This window comes from Cupressus sempervirens, chromosome 2, assembly GCF_028749045.1.
Source record: "Cupressus sempervirens isolate cs-2001-9-10 chromosome 2, ASM2874904v1, whole genome shotgun sequence".
NCBI lineage: Eukaryota > Viridiplantae > Streptophyta > Pinopsida > Cupressales > Cupressaceae > Cupressus > Cupressus sempervirens.
The window spans coordinates 288,729,019-288,747,680 of NC_143119.1; the positions used below are offsets into that span (position 1 = coordinate 288,729,019).

The 18,662-nt window shown below is 34.4% G+C and overlaps 1 protein-coding gene across 1 annotated transcript in view; it reads right to left on the minus strand.

The window, feature by feature from the left end:
• LOC149572194 (protein PHYTOCHROME-DEPENDENT LATE-FLOWERING-like) overlaps positions 1-18,339 on the minus strand; it is a 181,615-nt gene extending 163,276 nt beyond the window's left edge. Inside the window, exon 1 of the mRNA XM_089813458.1 lies at positions 17,970-18,339. The gene's annotated coding sequence lies outside the window, so the exon portion shown is untranslated. The remainder of the gene's footprint in view (positions 1-17,969) is intronic.
• Positions 18,340-18,662: the final 323 nt, after the last annotated feature.

Sequence of the window (18,662 nt, forward strand, 5' to 3'; positions counted from 1 at the left end):
GCTCAGCTGAAGGAGATTTGGTTTCAATCTACTTACGGGCTTATACAGTTTGTTTTAAATACCCATGGTCTTATTGTTTACACTTTGCCAATCCTCCAGGCGTCTGTAACTTTGACTGAACTCATAAGTTCTTTTCTTTTCCAATCTCGATCTCTTTTCTTATATGCATATATGTAACGTCAACATTAAGTTCACTGTCCTTGTGAATTGCTTTTAGTGTCTGAAGTCAAGGGATTGGCATAACAAGAATGGAGAAAATATGTGTGTTGCAGGAGCTACCAACAAAGACACAGCTCAGTTGACAACCTATGGAGACTTGTCAACCACAGTGACATGTAAATCTGAGAATAGATTTCATTGTTTTGCTCAAACCTCATCTTTATACACTCCCTTAAAGTTTTTTGCAGTGGATTTGATTCAGGATATTTATAAGTGGAATATCTTCAGATAATCTGACAGAAAGTCTGATGTTCCTTTCCCACCTAATCGGAGACATTCATTAGCCTCTGCATTTGGGATCCATTAATGATCTAGGAGGAAATAGACTACCAATACTACCCATGAGAACCATGGATGAATCGTTGAAAGAGTTTACTGGTCTAGAGGTTTCAGCTATGATAGAAGATCTTCAGATATATGCATTTGTCTATTACTGTGTTTCTATTCCCTGTGAATATTCAACGGAGTTTTGATTTCAAGACTAAAGTAGACGTAGGAATGGCAGATGCAGCCATTAGAAAAAGCAGTCTTCAGTCTGAAAACTAATGCTTGTGCATCATATTTTGGAGGAACGGGGTAGATGGTTGTATGAGGCCCCCACATGGGGGAGCTGCTCTGAGGACTCCATGTCTTGCCCTGACAGGCAACAAGACCATTTATTATTTATTACACTGTAAGATGCCATTTGCCTCATGCAAGGCGCACTGGTGAGTCAACAGTCTGGTTAGAATTTTTTATCTGTAGTATCTTACCACAATTTAGTTGTGGTATGATAGAGTACTATGGTGCTTACATGGATACATGTTCTTTGTAGTAAAATACAATAGGTGAATTTTAATTTTTATGAGGTCAAGGCTGGTTTATGGGAGAGAAGACCCTGAATTTCAAAATTAGGCTTCAAAAAAATGGTTAAGAAACTTGAGGATGAGATCTCTAGTTTTCCTTGTTAAATACAATCAGATTTGTTATGAAGATTATGAGATGCTTTTAACCTTTTATAAATATATATATGTAATTTCCAAATATATTAATCACACACTACAATGCCCTTATCATACACGGTGGTTTTGCAATTTAAAAACTCTAAATGTATATTATAAATATTATGTGCTCTTTTACTTGAAAGAAGATAATAGTCTGCAACCGATGGTCAATACTCTAAAAGACTTTGTATTATATAGTAATTGTGGTTGATATCTTTGACTTGCACGATATAAATGTATGTCTGCAGAAAGTTATTAATGCACCAATTAAATATGGCTTGAAGACTGAATTTATTTGTTCACTGTATCTTATCATCTGCAGGTTGACAATTTACATATATGATATAAGGAAGGGGAGTCATGTCCGATGGGCCTGACTCCACTATGGAGTCATGTCCCATTGGGTACATGGCTCCCGGTAAGACAATATTAAACATAACTCAATATGCTTTATGATATGGTTCAACTTAATTGTCAATTAGACAATCGATCATGATAGGATATATATTACTATATATTATTTATTATTGTATAGTATGTGTAATTTAAAATATAATCAATTTGTAATATATATATATATATATATATAATATGAAAACTTTACTTGTACAAGAATAAATGATATATATAAAATGAAATAATAAATATATATCACACACACACACACACATATATATATATATATCAACGTATTTTCAATTTTATCAAAAATATATTTTCAATAATATCTTATCTAACTGAACTATACACTAACACTCCCTCTTAGTTTAAAAGGATAAACACTTTAAATATTACATTATTGATAATGTTAATAAGGATATCTCCATTATCCTGATATCCCATTTGATATCATGAGCATTGACCTGCAAAATATCAACATATGATATTCACCAATTACTCAATAAAGGTTCGATACTACATCTTATATCGGGTGTATCGGTCTTCCAAAATATCAACACATGATAATCACCAAGTACTCAAAAGGTTTGATATCACATTTGATAGCATGAGTACTAGCCTGCAAAATATCAACATATGATATTCACAAATTACTCAATAAGGTTTGATATTACATCTAATATCATGAATATTGGTCTTCTAGAATATCGACACATGATATTCACCAAGTACTCAAAAGGTTTGATATCACATTTGATAGCATCAGTATTGGCCTGCAAAATATCAACATATGATATTCACCAATTACTCAATAAAGGTTGATATTACGTTTGATATCATGAGCATTGTTCTTCTAGAACATCGACACATGATATTCACCAAGTACTCAAAAGGTTTGATATCACATCTGATATCATGAGTTTTGGTCTCCTAGAATATCGACACGTGATGTTCACTAAGTACTCAAAAAGGTTTGATATCACATCTAATATCATGAGTATTGGTCTCCCAAAATATCGACACATGATATTCACCAAGTACTCAAAAATGTTTATAAGGTATGTGCACGTGCATTCTCATAATTTGTACCATATAAACATCCACCATGCAAAGCATAATCTATCATAATCTTCATAGACATGGTAAGATATCCATCATAATAGAAAATTAAGTCATTGTAAGATCGTCACCTTTCAATAACTTTTGCAAATACAAATGATGATCATTTGGAAGTCATCACTTCCTCATGATGTACACAGGGGGTAGGCTCATTAAAATCATAGTCGCTCAAGAGGACTATTGAACTCCCTCTAAATACAAATCATCTAAGCTCCTCATTCAAGATTACCTTTGAAGAAGTGTCAAACTCCCTCTTCTTGCAATAACATTCTCAGAGGAAAAGATCAAGGCCAAATACAAACAAATAAATGTGATTTAAAGTTAAATTTATATAAAACGTATATTACAATAATTTGGTATCCGGATACTCCATCTCAGAAATTGTAACCATGCCAAGTTCACTTTAAAAGTATTTCACATTTATTTTGTAGTTTGATAAAGATGATAAGCAAATAGAGAACTCCCTCTTAATCCAATATTTCACACATGTTAAAGGATATTTTGAAGTTCCTGACTTTGGCAAAGGATGCTTGATGTTTCAATCTATCAGGGCATTGAAATGCTAAGTGACCATAGTTGTCAAATCTAAAGCATTGCATTTTAGAGTAATCTATTTGTTTCCTTTTCCCTTTGAATTTAAGTTTCTTCTTTTTATCGAGTTGAGTTTTGAGAATTTGAATATCTTCTCCAATAGAAGTATCATCTTGGGACATTAACATGCACTCCTCTTGTTTGCAGTCAGCTTTTAGTCAAGCAAGTTTAGGAAGCTTGGATCGTGAACACAATCCTTGTCTAAACCAAAATTGATGATGGTGGCAGTCCTTTTAGTGCTATCATGGTTAATTTTTTGTCATCATAGATGTGACCAATTGTAGAGAGTTGGTTCCTTAGTTTTGTTATCCTCATAAAATATGATGCGATGGATTATCCTTTATTCATCTTAATGTTGGAGAGTTTGTCTTTCAATGTGAGAATTCTGGTTGTATTATTTATCTCAAACATTTCTCTAAGTGCTTTGAACATTTGATGTGTTGTGTCTTGTTTTGTGATGATGGGAAGTAGATGATCCTTTACCCCATCCACTATTTATTTCCTAGCTCTAGTATTTTCTTTTTCCCATTTATTCAATTCATCACTCCCTTTGGGTGGTGGGTCTAATTTGTCCATAAAATCTTTTAAGTCATGCTCCTTCAAGATCAACATTATTCACAGTTTCCAAGCTGCAAAATTTGAGTCACCTTCAAGTTTGTCTCCTAATCTCATATCATTCATCAATTTGATAGATAAGGAATTTGAGTGCACCGGATAGATAAATCTAATCAGGATCATCTCTTTAAACTAGGCTCTGATACCATGTTAAAATACAATCAGATTTGTTAAGAAGATTATGAGATGCTTTTAACCTTTTATAAATATATATACATAATTTCCAAATATATTAATCACACACTACATACATGGTGGTTCTGCAATTTACAACTATAAATGTACATTGTAATTTTTATGTGCTCTTTTACTTGAATGAAGATAATAGTCTGCAACTGATGGTCAATGGAGAGCATTGATGGCCAATGCTCTAAAGACTTTGTGTTATATAGTAATTGCGGTTGATATCTTTGACTTGCACGATATAAATAATAGTCTACCAAAAGTTATTAATGCACCGATTAAATATGGCTTAAAGACTTAGTTTATTTGTTTGTTGTGTCTTATCATCTATAACTGTCGCAACAATTTACATATATGATATAAGGGGAGTCACATCCGATGGGACTAACTCCACCACGAAATCATGTCCCATCAAATACGTGGCTCACGATAAGACAATATTAAACATAACTCTATATGCTTTATGATATGGTTCGACTTAATTGTCAATTAGACAGTTGATCATGATAGGAAATATATTATTTATTATTGTATAGTACATGTAATTTAGATAATATCAATTTGTAATTATTTATCTATATATATATATATATATATATATATATATATATATATATATATATATATATATATATATATATATATATATATATATATATATATATATATATATATATATATATATATATATATATATATATGTATGTATGTATGAAAACTTTACATATACAATAATAAATAATATATATAAAATGAAAATAATAAATATGCTAGTTTAGCAAGTAAAATATGCCTTCCAGAGGACGATATTGAGGAAGGGGAAATAGTGAAGGAAGATCTTAAAACATATGATGATAACAACCTTCGTCATAAGAATCCAAGACAGGAACAATTTCCCAATAGAAATTTAGGAGATAATATTCAATGGGGATGAAAGAAATATCAATGAGGAAACAAACTTTAAGGAGAATATCAATAGACTACAACAATGTGAGAATTGCAAACAATACAACATGTATATTGAAGATATCAAAGAAAACATGAATAAATATAGACTGTTGACTCAAGACATTATCTTAATTCAAAATGATATAAGAGATCATTTAATCTTATTGGAAGAGGAGCATAAAGTACATATGATTCAATCTACTACAAGTGAGACTAGTAAGGATCTAAGGAAGATGGATCAAACGGTTAGCAACAAAGTGCCAACACAAGATATTGTTTATGATCAAAAAAATACTGAAATAGAACAAAGTGCATTACCCATAATTCAGGTTAATAATGATGAAGAGAACAATGTAGAAAAAGAAATACCAAACGTAAAGGAATACAATAAGGATCCTTCACCAAATTTATTAGCAATCAAGGATCAATATATCAGCCCAAGACGATTAAACACGGAAAAAATCAGCAATCAAGAGGAAAATAAGAGTTGAGATTTATTAGAAAAAGGAAAACAAAATACTAGATCCAGAAAATGCAAGGAGAGATTGAACAAGGAAGACATAATAGGAGAACACATAATTGAGAGCAGTCCTCTAACAACAGCAATAGATAGACAACTGGACTATACTAAATCTAATGAGAAAAGGGAAAAAGCTAAAGAGAATAATAAAAAATTATACAAGTTTTGGCAAACTCCAATAAGAGGAAGAAAACTATTTAAGGATGACAACGAATCAAGTGACCATCAAGAGGTGGTAGCGAGAAAGGAGCAAAATCAGAATCAAGTACCAATAGAAGTAGAGACTTTTATAAGGATCAACGAGGAAATGAGTCAGGATGAAATATACAATGGGTGGAATAAAGATAAAATGGAAAAGAATTTAGCTGATGCATCCCAATGGTGGGAAGAGTTTGGAGTCCATTAAATGCCAAAAAAAAAAAGGGTGATATTGATAGTAAAAGAAATAGGGATCAAACAAAGCATTTGAATGATACTACTAATAAAGAGGAGGATAAAACTTTAGAATCTGTGATAAGTGATAAAATTATGCAAGAGCTACAAGAAGATAAGAAATAGAAGATATAACTATAGCAAATAGTGTACAAAATGCGAGTACTAACATAGACAATTTAGATATTGCAGCAAATATAGAAGGTATAAACCATCCAAAGTGTGGTAAACAAAGCAACAAACGTGAGAGGAAATCTCATGCGGAGCACAAAACAGCCATAGGCATGGCTGGGAATCAAAAAAAGATCAATGATTTACTTAAGGTAAAGAAGGGGAAGTTCCTTCCCACATAGCCATGAAAATTGCATTATGGAATGTTATGGGTCTAAACGCTCCTAACAAGAAGTGCTTGTTAAAGCGCAATTTATCATTATTTGAATCAGAAATCATCCTAATACAAGAAACCAAACTAGATAAAGAAGAGGGAGAGAAAATTGGCGAGAAAGTGGGAATTTGAAAAATAAAAATGATAGAATCAGTTGGGGCCTCTAGAGGAATTGTAATCATTTGGGATCCGAGGAAGATTAATTAAATGTCAGTTGTAACTAATAATTATTGGATGGGGGGAAAATCAGAAGTTTCAAAAGTGAAATTCAAGTTATAAATGTCTATGAACCAATATCAACAGCTGAAAAGAAAACAATATGGAATGAAATTAGCATCTTTATGGAGGCTAATTCAACAGAAAACATCTTCGTAGGAGGAGATTTCAATGCCATTTTAAACTTAAAAGAAAAACATGGTGCTCTTCAATCAATAACACAGGTTATGATAGATTCTAGAGAATGGTTTTCAAAAGATAATCTAAAAGACAACCCTACTTCCTCTAGGATATGTACATGGAACAATAGAAGAATAGGTTTCTGCCATATAGCAGAAAGACTAGACAGGTTTATTTATAAAGGTGATCTAAGCACATTCAACTTCTCTTTCAACACAACTATACTCCCTAATGTAGGATCTGACCATTTCCCAGTTAGGTTAGAACTAGTAGAACACCATAAACCGGCTAGCAATCCCTTCAAATGTGAGAAAATGTAGTTCTTAGATGATAAATTCCTGAAAAATATAGAGCAATGGTGCTTGAAGGATAAATTTGAAGATCCTTAAATGTTTTGTTTTGTTGCAAAATAATAAAAGAAAAAATAATAAAATGGAATAAAGAACATTTTAACAATATTTTCAAAGAAAAATTAGAGAACAAAGGATAACTAAAAAAACTTATTGAAGTAATAAGAGATGGAATGGATAACGATAAATACATAAGGGAAAAAGTACTAATACCAAAATAGGAAAGCATTTTAGCCAAAGAAGAAATAAATTGGAAACAAAAATCATGTGAAACATGGTTAATAGAAGGGGACAAAAACACAAAAAAAATCCATAATAGCACTCTTAATTGAAGGAATATTTAAAAAATAGTGAAAATTAAGGACAATGTTGGAAATGAATCAGATAACCCAAGTCAAATAGCAGATATTTTCGTTGATTATTACACTAACATTTTAAATAATTATAATTCCTCTAATCTAATAGCTCAAAATAAGATGACAAGAACTAATCCCAAATTACTAACCATAGAAGATAATAAATATTTAAATAAGATATTCTTCTTAGAAGAAATTAAAGAAGCATTGTTTAGTCTCAATCCAAACAAGTCTCCAGAACCAAATGGCTTCCAAGCTTTTTTCTTTCAAAAATGTTGGAATATTCTAGGATACAACTTATGGGAGGCAATTGAGGCAACGAGAAATTCAGGAACTCTATTATCTGAAATTAATAATAAGTTTATAGCATTACTACTGAAAAAAGTAGAATATGAGGAACCGGGGGATTCCGGGCCTATAGCATATTGCAATACAATTTATTAAATTCTATATAAAGCATTAGCTAATAAGATGAAAAAAGTCCTATCAGTATTGATCTCTGAAGAACAAACTTAGCTTTGTCCCAAGTAAGTCAATCTTTGATGGTATAATAATAATCCAAGAACTAATACATTCAACTTAAATTAATAAGGAACCTTGTATGTTAATCAAGTTAGACATTCAAAAGCTTATGATAAGATTGACTCGTGTTTTTTATGCAAGATTATGGAAGCCTTTGATTTTTCACATCAATGGATTAACTTGATATATAATTGTATTTCAACTCCCAAGATATCCCTTCTTATTAATGGCACGCCTAAAGCTTTCTTCAGCATATCTAGAGGTATTAGATAGGGAGACCCAATCTCCCGTTTCCTATTTATCATAATGGCGGAAACATTTGGTAGAGCAATAAAAAAGGCTCAATCGAATGGGAAAATTAAAGGTATCACAGTTACAAAAGAAGTTCCTAAAATAACTCATCAACAATTTGCAGATGATACAATCCTTCCAGGAGAAAGCACAATGGAGAAGGCTCAAAACTTTAAACAAATTATTAATGCCTGTATGGAAGTGTTAAGTCAAAAGGTAAATCTTGATAAGTCAAAGATTTATTTTCTTAATACCTCTCCTAAATCAGAAAGAAATATCTGTAGTATAACGGGGTATGGAAAGGAAATTTCCCTTATAAATATATTGGTATCCAATTGGAAAAAGGTGTAAGAGAAAGTAAAACATGGACACTCATATCAGAAAAGATAGATAAAAAATTGGAAAGTTGGAAAGGTAAAATGGCTATATAAAGCTAGAAGAACGACTTTATCAGTCATCCCTACTTATCAGATGTTGTGTCTACCACTCCCAAAAGGAGTAAAAAAACACCTAGATAGTAGATAAAGGAAGTTCTTTTGGCAAGGAATGAAAGGAAAAGGGAAAAAAGCCTTAATAAAATGTGATATAATATGTCGGCCTAAAGTATAGAGCTCTTGGAATTAAGAATTGGAGTAGGCAAAATGAAGCTTTAGGAGCAAAATTAATTTGGAGAATGTTTCAAGAACAAGAAAGCAAATAGACAATAATTTTATACCATAAGTATTTGAACAACACAAATGCATTATCATTATTTAGAATCAGAAACCCACCAAAAGGATCTAGAACTTGCAACTTCATGATGCAATGTCATCCTCTTATAACCAACAATCTCACTTGCGATATTGGTCAAGGTCAGTAAGCTCTATACTGGGAAGACTCATGGGATGAACTTCCTCCACCTGATAGTTATAACCTCGCAGCTAATATTAAGCATACTTTAACTGACTTGTGGGGTCATCATGTAAGTGATTGTAAACAAGTAAGCAATACTGACTAGTATAAAAACTGAAAGTAGAAATCCATTGAAGAAACTAATTTGTCAAATCAAGATAAACAAATTTTTCAACAATTTCTGAAAAGTAGACAAGCTAATAATAAAGATAGAAAGGAAAAACTAATTTGGGGTGCTTCAAAAAGCGGGAATTATAGTGTTTAAAGAGGATATGAAATGATCATTAACTCCCAATAATGGGAAAGATAGATATCCCTCTAAATCTTTGTTGGAATGCAATATCGCCACCTAAGACTGGAATTTTTCTTTGGGAAGTTCTGCAAGAGAGAATTCTAACAACGAACAAATTTACCAAAATGGGTTTCGAGGGACCCTCAAGATGCTCTTTAGATGAAAACGATTCTAAGATGGCTAAACACTTGTTGTTCCAATCTCCCTTTGCTAGGAAGTGTTGGCAATGGTTATGTCAACAACCTAACTAGTCAATTGCATTGCCAGATAAATTAAGAAATTTTCTAAATAGTTGGCCTAAAAATGGGCATTCCATGGTCAACAATAACTTATGGAAAATATCTTCATCCATACTTTTATGGGAAATTTGAAAGGAATGAAATAGAAGAATATTTACAATAAATGTATGGACGTAACTTCATTTCTCAATAAGTAGAAGCATGCATTGTAGAAGTAGAAAACAATAACTTAAGAAATTCTCACAAAGAAGAGGGCTCTTTTTTTGAGTCGGATGTAAAAATGCGTAAAAAATGGTTTAAGCTAATTAACCCACCTATGACATATTCAAAAGCTAATAATCAAGCTAGGGTTGTATGCAAATGGGAACCTCCCCCAAAAGGATGGGCTAAACTAAATTTTGATGGAGCCTCAAGAGGCAACCTAGCACCTGTAGGACTAGGTTGTATTATCCACTCTGATAAAGGCATGTGGATAATAAAACGATCCAAGCCTCTAGGGGTGCTATCAAATAATCTAGCAAAATTAGAGGCTCTGATCAAAGGATTAATCCTTAGGTCGAAATTGGGTATAAGCAAGCTAACTATCAAAGGAGATTCACAAATCATTTTAAACGCACTAAGGAAAAGAAGTACGCCAAATTGGTTATTAGACTCTAAACATGAATATGTGTTAAAGATAGTTGACAAATTTGAAGAAACAAGAATCAAACACATATATCAAGAAGAAAATAAGGAAGCAAATACACTAGCAAACAAAGGAGTAGAAGGTGAAGATCCTCTCATAAAGAACAATCAAATTAGTCAATAATCCAATAATTGTAAAAGTCCTCGGCAAAATAATATAAGATAAAAGCTTTAGGATCAAATATATTTTACATCTAGATTTGACAATAGCATGTGTCAATATTTGATTAGTTTACTCATCATACTAGGACGAACAATCCTTTCATAGGTTCTACGCAATAAGTAGGATTTTTTATGTCTTAAGTTATGGTGTCTTTTTCCATTTTTCTTTGAGGTCTTCTATTTAAATAGCCACTCGCTAATATTTGATTGTAATTTGTTTCTATATCATCATATTGCATGTATTTGTATTTCCTTTTCTAGATTTAGGTTGTGCAAGATTCTTAGTGCCTCTTAGTACGAGATATTGCTAATAGTAACTTTCCTAATAATTGAATTTTTACTCTATCATAAAATAAATTCATATTTCAAAAGTGTTCAACGAAAAAAGATACTCTCTATTTATTATGAAAAAAACTATTTATAGAAATATTTTAGATTCAATGTGATTTTTATGATTCACTATTACTAAAAAGGATCTTAGCCAAAAGAAAGCATGCAGGAAAAAACATTTGGGGACTTGAATTTCAAACTTTGGAATTGTGAGGAAACAATAAAGTGTGAAATCTAAAAAAGAAATCAAGCTTCACAAAGAAGTTTAATAACGAGAATGCAAGTTGAATTTCAATAATGTAAAAAACAAATAGATCGAAGATGTTGTAATGATGTGCTAAGTTTTGTCTCTCATGTAAGAGAAGGAATGCCTTTTCAAAGCCCTTTGCTAAAAAATAAAGGCAATTGTATCATAAAATAGACAACACGCTCGCATCCTGGGCTAGACTAGGGGTTTTGTTCCCCGTTCTTTTTTCCCCCAATACCTGCACTTTGAATGGGGATAAACAACAATGTAAAATTTAATAAATTAATAAATATTGGCAAAAGCCTTTTACTCTCACACACACACACACACATCAACATATTTTCAATAATATCTTATCGTCAATGGGCCCTTGGTCTATTGGTGAAGTTGAATGCTTCACAAAGAGCCCACCAGAATCAAGTCTTGCTAAGTGCAAGGCTCCAACATAATAAGGGATGAGGTCGGGATCGTGCCCGGGTGATTTTGATGGCATGGATGCCCCTCAGTCCTTGGCTCTAAGCCAAAAAGGTTTCAGGCACGTATGGGACCATATCAAGTTCCTAAAACTGTTTTATGGTGGCCTTTGTTGGTTGATAACTCGCAGGCTTTGTGCCTCGCTGGGCTACCTCACACATCTGAACCCTATACATACATACATATATATATATATATATATATATATATATCCGACTGAACTATATACTGACATTCCTAAGTTTATCCTTTTTGAACCAATCCTGCAGTATAATAGCCACCAAAGTATCTAAATTGATTATTGAACCATACACTATAATAAGCTTGGCTTCAAGAATGAAATACTTGTTTGGTTTCACTGCCCCTACCATGCAGAACTCCAAACTCCTTCCTCCCATCTTACTTAAGGCTTTTTCTACCATATTATTTCACACTGAATATAATGTGAGTTTGTTCTCAATTGAACTATAAGAATCTTTACTTTCCATGATTGAAGATCGCGGATAAGATTAAATTCATCAAAATAATAATGTTTATCTATAGCATAATATAATTTTCATTTTTATTATTATTTAAAAACGTACTTAAATTAATGCCTCTTTTACTCGTCGTCTACTTTAAGTTTTGTTTATTCTAAGACTTTCTTGTTAGAGTAATTAGATATTTCCTAATTAAATCTAGTCTACTTAAGCTAAACTTTAGGCATCTAATAATTAATTCTTTTATTAATTGTTATAATGCAACCTAGGTTAGATCTTTTTAAGGTTTCAATCTCCTTTATAAGGACGATCTCTCATTGTAAACATTTAATTCAAAATTCAGATTAATTCATGGTTGATAATAGCAATTTCTTTTTTGCTCATCAAGAATGTCCCATCTATGGATCTGGCAATTCCTGCCTCCATAGCTTTTTGCTTCTCTCTTTTGTAACAAGTGTTTGCATGCAGGTGATTCTTGGGATCTATGGGTTGATCTTTCATCAACTTCAACATGGTATTAGAGCCCCAGATATTCATGCCCCTGATCTGTTCGTGAGAGATTTGGCATCAGTTTTCATATCTGAGGTTTCAACGGTGTTTATCAGATCTGGGGGGTCACTGATTTTCAAGGCACTTTGAGCAAAAGCCAACATCACCGTTGACCTCAGAATGCTTGAAAACCCCCATTTCCATATAAAATGCATCCAGTTTGGACACTATTGAAATCTGAGGCAAAAAAAAATTGTAGCTAGGTCATTTTTTACCTAGGCACAAAAATCAAGGCGTCAAATTTTATGCTTTTTTGTAAAAAGTTGTTTGCACCTTCAATTTGGAGTCTGCACTTTGTGAGTATCAAGTTTGGAGTTCGTGCATGCTTTCTTGGGTAATTGTTTTTCTTGTTGGGCTTGTTATTGGTCATCTACATGCAATTTTATTTTGGCTTGGGCTCACGGCTCCCAAGCAAGTCGATCAGGCTCTAAAGCTTGCCACATCTCCACATTCCTTTTCGGATGCTCATTTATTTTTAAGCAAGATGCACTTCTCCACGAGCTTTGTTCCTTGTGACCGCTACCACAATCAACCCCTAAAGTGAAATCTAGGCACCTTGGACTATGTGTTTCTTCCAAACTCAGCGATATCTATGCACTTTTTTTGGCACCAATCACGAGTAGCATGAGCATGTTGCATTGGTTTAAGATCCTTAAACGCAACCTTTCCTTACAAAAAAAATCTCCAATGATGGTGGTCAGTGTCAAGTTTTGGACGGCCTTGCTTCGAGGTGCGCTGCATACTATTAGCAAGGAGCTCGATTCGCCAAATGGCGTACGAATCAAGCATAGAGGGATCTTCAGCAGTCAGCGTCATTCCTTCCAACGGCAATGCGCAGATCAAGGCCCAAAAATATTGGGTGACGGGACCAAAGACATCCCGTGGTAGGTGATATAACCATAAATCCACTGCGAGTCCACTGTTGGTAGCTTTGATTGGTTTTTTTGCAGCGTCCATTTTGGAAGATGGCGATCTTTTGCAAGTTTCCATGGGCAGTTTCATGGGTTGACTGGATGATGGCAATTTTTTGCAAGTTTCCATGGGTGGTTTCATGTATTGACCAACAATTTGTTTCATTTTGTGTGGCTGCAAGGTTATTTGATGAAGGCATTTGTTTTGTTGGAGAGAGTTTGATTGCGCACGTCCTCTGCTTTGGACTCCGCGCAAGCTCCTTACCTCCAATCTGCATTCCCCACCTTGGGCCCTGCGTTCAATTTTTGGCCCCTCCGGTCTGTTGCTTTGCCATCCAAGGATTCAAATTGTCAACGAGGTGCTCCTGCCAATAAATCACTGTCTTTTGGGGATAAATAGGATCTGCATTTTTTTTATTGGAGCTCACATTTTGGAGTGAGTCCGCTCCACATGCATTCACTCTCCTTTCGCAGGCACACTGGGACCTTTCACGGGCTTTATTTCCAAGCATCCTCTAATCGCGCTCAAACCTCATTAGCAATTTGTGGGTTGAGGGCCTCCTACAATCTGCAATTTTTGGAGTTTCATGCCTCCACATCTCCTCGTTGACCCCTTTTGTTTTGTGCTCAACGCTATCCACGACTTAGAACTTGTGGGCATTTTGTTTCACTTTTTGCCAAGTGAATTACTGGCCCTCTATACCTTGTAACCGCAGCCTCAACTTTGACTTTGGCTACCCGTCGAACAAGGTAGTGTTTACAGCTGATTCACTATAAGGGTAATTGCTACGAGTGGAAGGACCTTTTTTTTTGGGGGTGGATGCATGATGATGCATGCAGATGATTTCAAGACAAATTGGTATGGATTGGTTATGGGGCTTCGCAATGGAGGCTATTCTGATGCTATGACTCTTGCCGTTGTGGCTGGAGTATATAAGAGACTTGTTAGTTCTCCGCCAGTTGCAATATTTGTTCATCCTCTATCAAGTGATCTTACCTTTTCAAGGCACTAGAACTACCTGAGGAAACAGACTTTTGTTCTCGAGACATACAACACAAATGTGAACTGGATGATGAACCGGGGTCTATTTATTCACTGCTATTGTTCGTGGGGTTATGTCGCACCACTTATTACAGCATTAAATTGTGGTGTTCTCTGCAATTTATTGTGCTAGGTGAGATTTATGCGAGTTCCCACAGTCTGATTTTGGAGTTTTCTTTTAAACACATGCTTTAGCCTTAAGACAGGTCACCTTATGTTTTTGGTGATTGGGTCTTCAGCCCACGTGATTTATGACATGGGAGGCGTGTTTATCAACCTATTTTTTTAAATCACATGCTTTAATGGCCACCAAAATTCTTTTTCCAGCTCCGGCTAAAGGGGCACATTGTCATCTCAAGCTCATGGTCTTTTTCCAACAGAGTAAATTTTTTCGCCAAACTGGTCATTTTTTTGGCATTTTTTTGCCTTGACGGCCATTTTCCCATCAAGTTTGGGCTTGTCACTTGCTGATGTCAGCACTGCATCAGCATATATTGTCACCTTCTTAAGCTCTGTTTTGACCTACCTTCGCGTTTTTGCTCATATCTTGGGCATACGAACTCCGATTTCCGAAATTAAGATATTGTCGAAAAGCTGGTTCTAAGCGTGTCACAACATTGAAAAGTCAAGGGTACAATTTTGCACTCCAAGAGGCATATCTTAAGCATCCAATCTCCGATTTGGGAATTCTTTATATCGTTGGAAAGGTCTTCCGAGCTCTTTCCAGTGATGTTAGTTGTTTTTCCAGATTCTGCTCCAAGCACATTCTATTCAGTCTTCTGCATTTTTGCATTATGGTGTATAACTTGGTTGTTTCAGGTCCACGAATCAATTTCGTTGCTTCAGATGATTCGTCATGGCTTGTACTATCTATCGAATTAGTCTTATGTCTCTTTTGATCTATTTAGACATCTTTTGTATGCATTCTCGCAAACACATTGAGATAAAGTGCCATACTACATCTGTATTTTCGTTTCAGTTGTTTGCCTTGTTTTGCCTTCTAATTCAAGCAGTGTCATCTGAGGACACTCGTACAAATTATTGTATTCTTGGGATTCACCGTTTCTTGTGCCTTATTGTACATGCACTACTCTAATAAAGTATGATGGGGGGTTGATGTTTTTGGCTTTGTTTGTCATCTTCTTTTGTCTAATGAGTGTCCCTTCCGTGACATTAGCCTCATGACATGTCTGAGATTGATCACCTTAGTACACACATACGTACTCTTTTGTGCATCTTGATCGTAGTTCCTTGACATGCAATTCTTTTGACCCACTTTTCCAATTGCCTATCACCTTACCCTTGTCTGCATTAGGGGGGTTCTGTTGTTTTTCATGCTTCCTTGGTTCAATTGATCAGCTCTTCAAGCTTTGGTGTTTCATGCCATCTATATTTTCAAGTTCAGTTGTTTGCCTTTGTCTGCCTCCTAATTCGACGTAGATTATAGTCTTCTCTATCTGGTCAGGTTCTATTTCAGTGGAGATTCTTCAGATCAGCAGTTACTTTTGACAGAGCTTTGCAGCTTCTACATGCTTCACCAATGTTCTTCATGATCATATTTTGTTCCTATCTTCTGGGACATTCCCTAATTTGGAGGCTTCTTCAGTCCTTCACTAGTTTCTTTCAACATGCTTTTCATCTCTTTTTGGAGTAGGTTTTCCCCATGTGGGTTTCTCTATTTCTCCTCTTTTCAGAGATTTGGTTGTGCTTGGGTACCTTGTCGGGCTTTGTATGTCAGGACCTAAATCTACTTTCAGTAGTAGATTCTAGATTTTTAGCGACTCCCTAAGTTTATTTTAAGGGGGTGTTAGAGTAATTAGATATTTTCTAATTAACTCTAGTCTACTTAAGCTATATTTTAGGCATCTAATAATTAATTCTTTTATTAATTATTATGATGCAACCTAGGTTAGACCTTTTTACGATTTCAATCTCTTTTATAAGGACAATCTCTCATTGTAAACATTTAATTAAGAACTGAGATTAATTCATTGTTGATAATAGCAATTTCTTTTTTTGCTCATCAAGAAAGTCTCATCTATGGATCTAGCAATTCTTACTTCCATAGTTTTTTGCTTCTCTCTTTTGTAACAGGTGTTTGCGGATCTGTGGGGTTGATCTTTCATCAACTTCAACATTTCTTTCTCATTCAAAACTTCATTCAAGCTATAACTCGATTATATTTTATTTCTTTGCTCGTTAAATTCATTATCTGGTATGATTATAGTGTCGTTTAGGGTCTGTAACATATCTGTTCCTGCTAGAAATCTTAATACCTATGCAACAACTCGAACGCAGATAATCCACTTTCCATATACTGATAAGTGACCAATACAGATGCTTTGAGTTTCAACTTTCAGGGTGTTAAGCAGGTCAGCAAACCCTTTCAATGAAATGGGTGAATGTGCTATGTCTATTCTGAGTAAAGCCAACAACAATCCTCAATGCTTTAAGATATATCTAGACCTGTTTTTTTCCATGCGCATGTATCTGGGAGCATTCAACTACTACCATAAATTGGGTGTTTTCTTTAAAAAAGAATTGCAATCAATTCAAACCTTTTCAAGGGTAGCAATACCATCTTGACATCCATCTAATCATGGTTCTGCAGACTTCAAAATCGTATGCGACATAGGCCAGAAAAATCACTTTCACAGAAACTTCCAAGGTTTCAGGATTTCTGATGAGAGAAGCTCAAAGATGGCTTTGCAGTCAAGATCTGCGATTTCATTTCTCTTGTTCAAAGAGCCCTTGAACTATCAAGCATGCTCAGGTCAGTTTTCCAGAAAATTTAGAGAATTGCTTTGAGGTTATATCCACTAAAATCCAGAGCTCTGTCATTCAAATGTATTGGTAGCAGGGCAGGCTGCTCTGTGCTACTGCTTGCCATTGTCAATTAATACGAAAGTGATACATTCTTAATTGTGTTTTAACTTAATCTTTCCAAAGATCTATTTCTATAGTTCCCAGCACTCGAAGAGCAATTATTTTCTTGCACGTCAACAATATATTCCTCAAAACCCTCCAACCAGTAAAAGTCGTGTATTTGCTGCATAAGGTATCAACTCAATTCAAGAAGAGAATGTTTGGACAAAGCAAAATAAAATTGATGCACAGCTTAAGAAATGAAAATTGTGATACCAATCGAAACTGTGGCACAAAAAATTTACGAAGCAGAAAAATGAGACGGATCGAAACCTATCTTTCTACAACTGTTCTTCAATCTATTCAAAATCGCTGATAACGCGATATGAAAATATTGAAGGTTTAGGTGCTAGAAACAGAATTAAACAAAGAAAATGATAAGGGCACATGAAAATTCCAATATTAAAATAATGGAAACGATGGAAAATAACATACCTCGAGTTTCTGCATAAATTGTTCGCTCTCGATGGGGAGAAATGGGTTAATTTTGCAGGCACTTTACCGATAGTCACTACAATCCGTTCTCTCAAGACTCGGCGGTGGAGGAGGAGGTGATGAGAGCGGCTGCATCACAGCACTGCGTGATCGATGTCGTCAGAGTCGCCGTTGTATTGACGTTTGATTGCAGAGAACTGAAATCTTATATAGCTGAAAAAAATGGCGTGAGAGCACTGAATCCCCTCGCGCAATGCCCATAACATAGAGCCACGGCTAATCAAATCAATTGTATCGTCGACCGCTTTTGGGACATGCGAGGCAAACTGACGGTAACAATTATGCAGATTTGCAGTGGTCAAAGCAAGAACAATAAAAGAAATTAGAGTCGTAGTATGTTAAGGGTGGGATAGCTTTCTGTAAATAATATCGACGGCTGAACAGGAAGTAGAGATGTATGTTTTCGCTTTTTTGCTTTTGTTTATTTTTTATTTTAAATGGCTTTTAACAATTCAAATGGTTTGACTTTCATCAATAAAATGGAAAATGAAAAGGGGATCTTACATCGACATGTTTAAAGAAATAGCTTAATCTATAAGTTCAAGCTATATCAGCACATTATCCAGCACATTATCCAGTGGAGTAAAAGATGATAATAAGATATGTTATAATATTATAACAATTAAATAATCT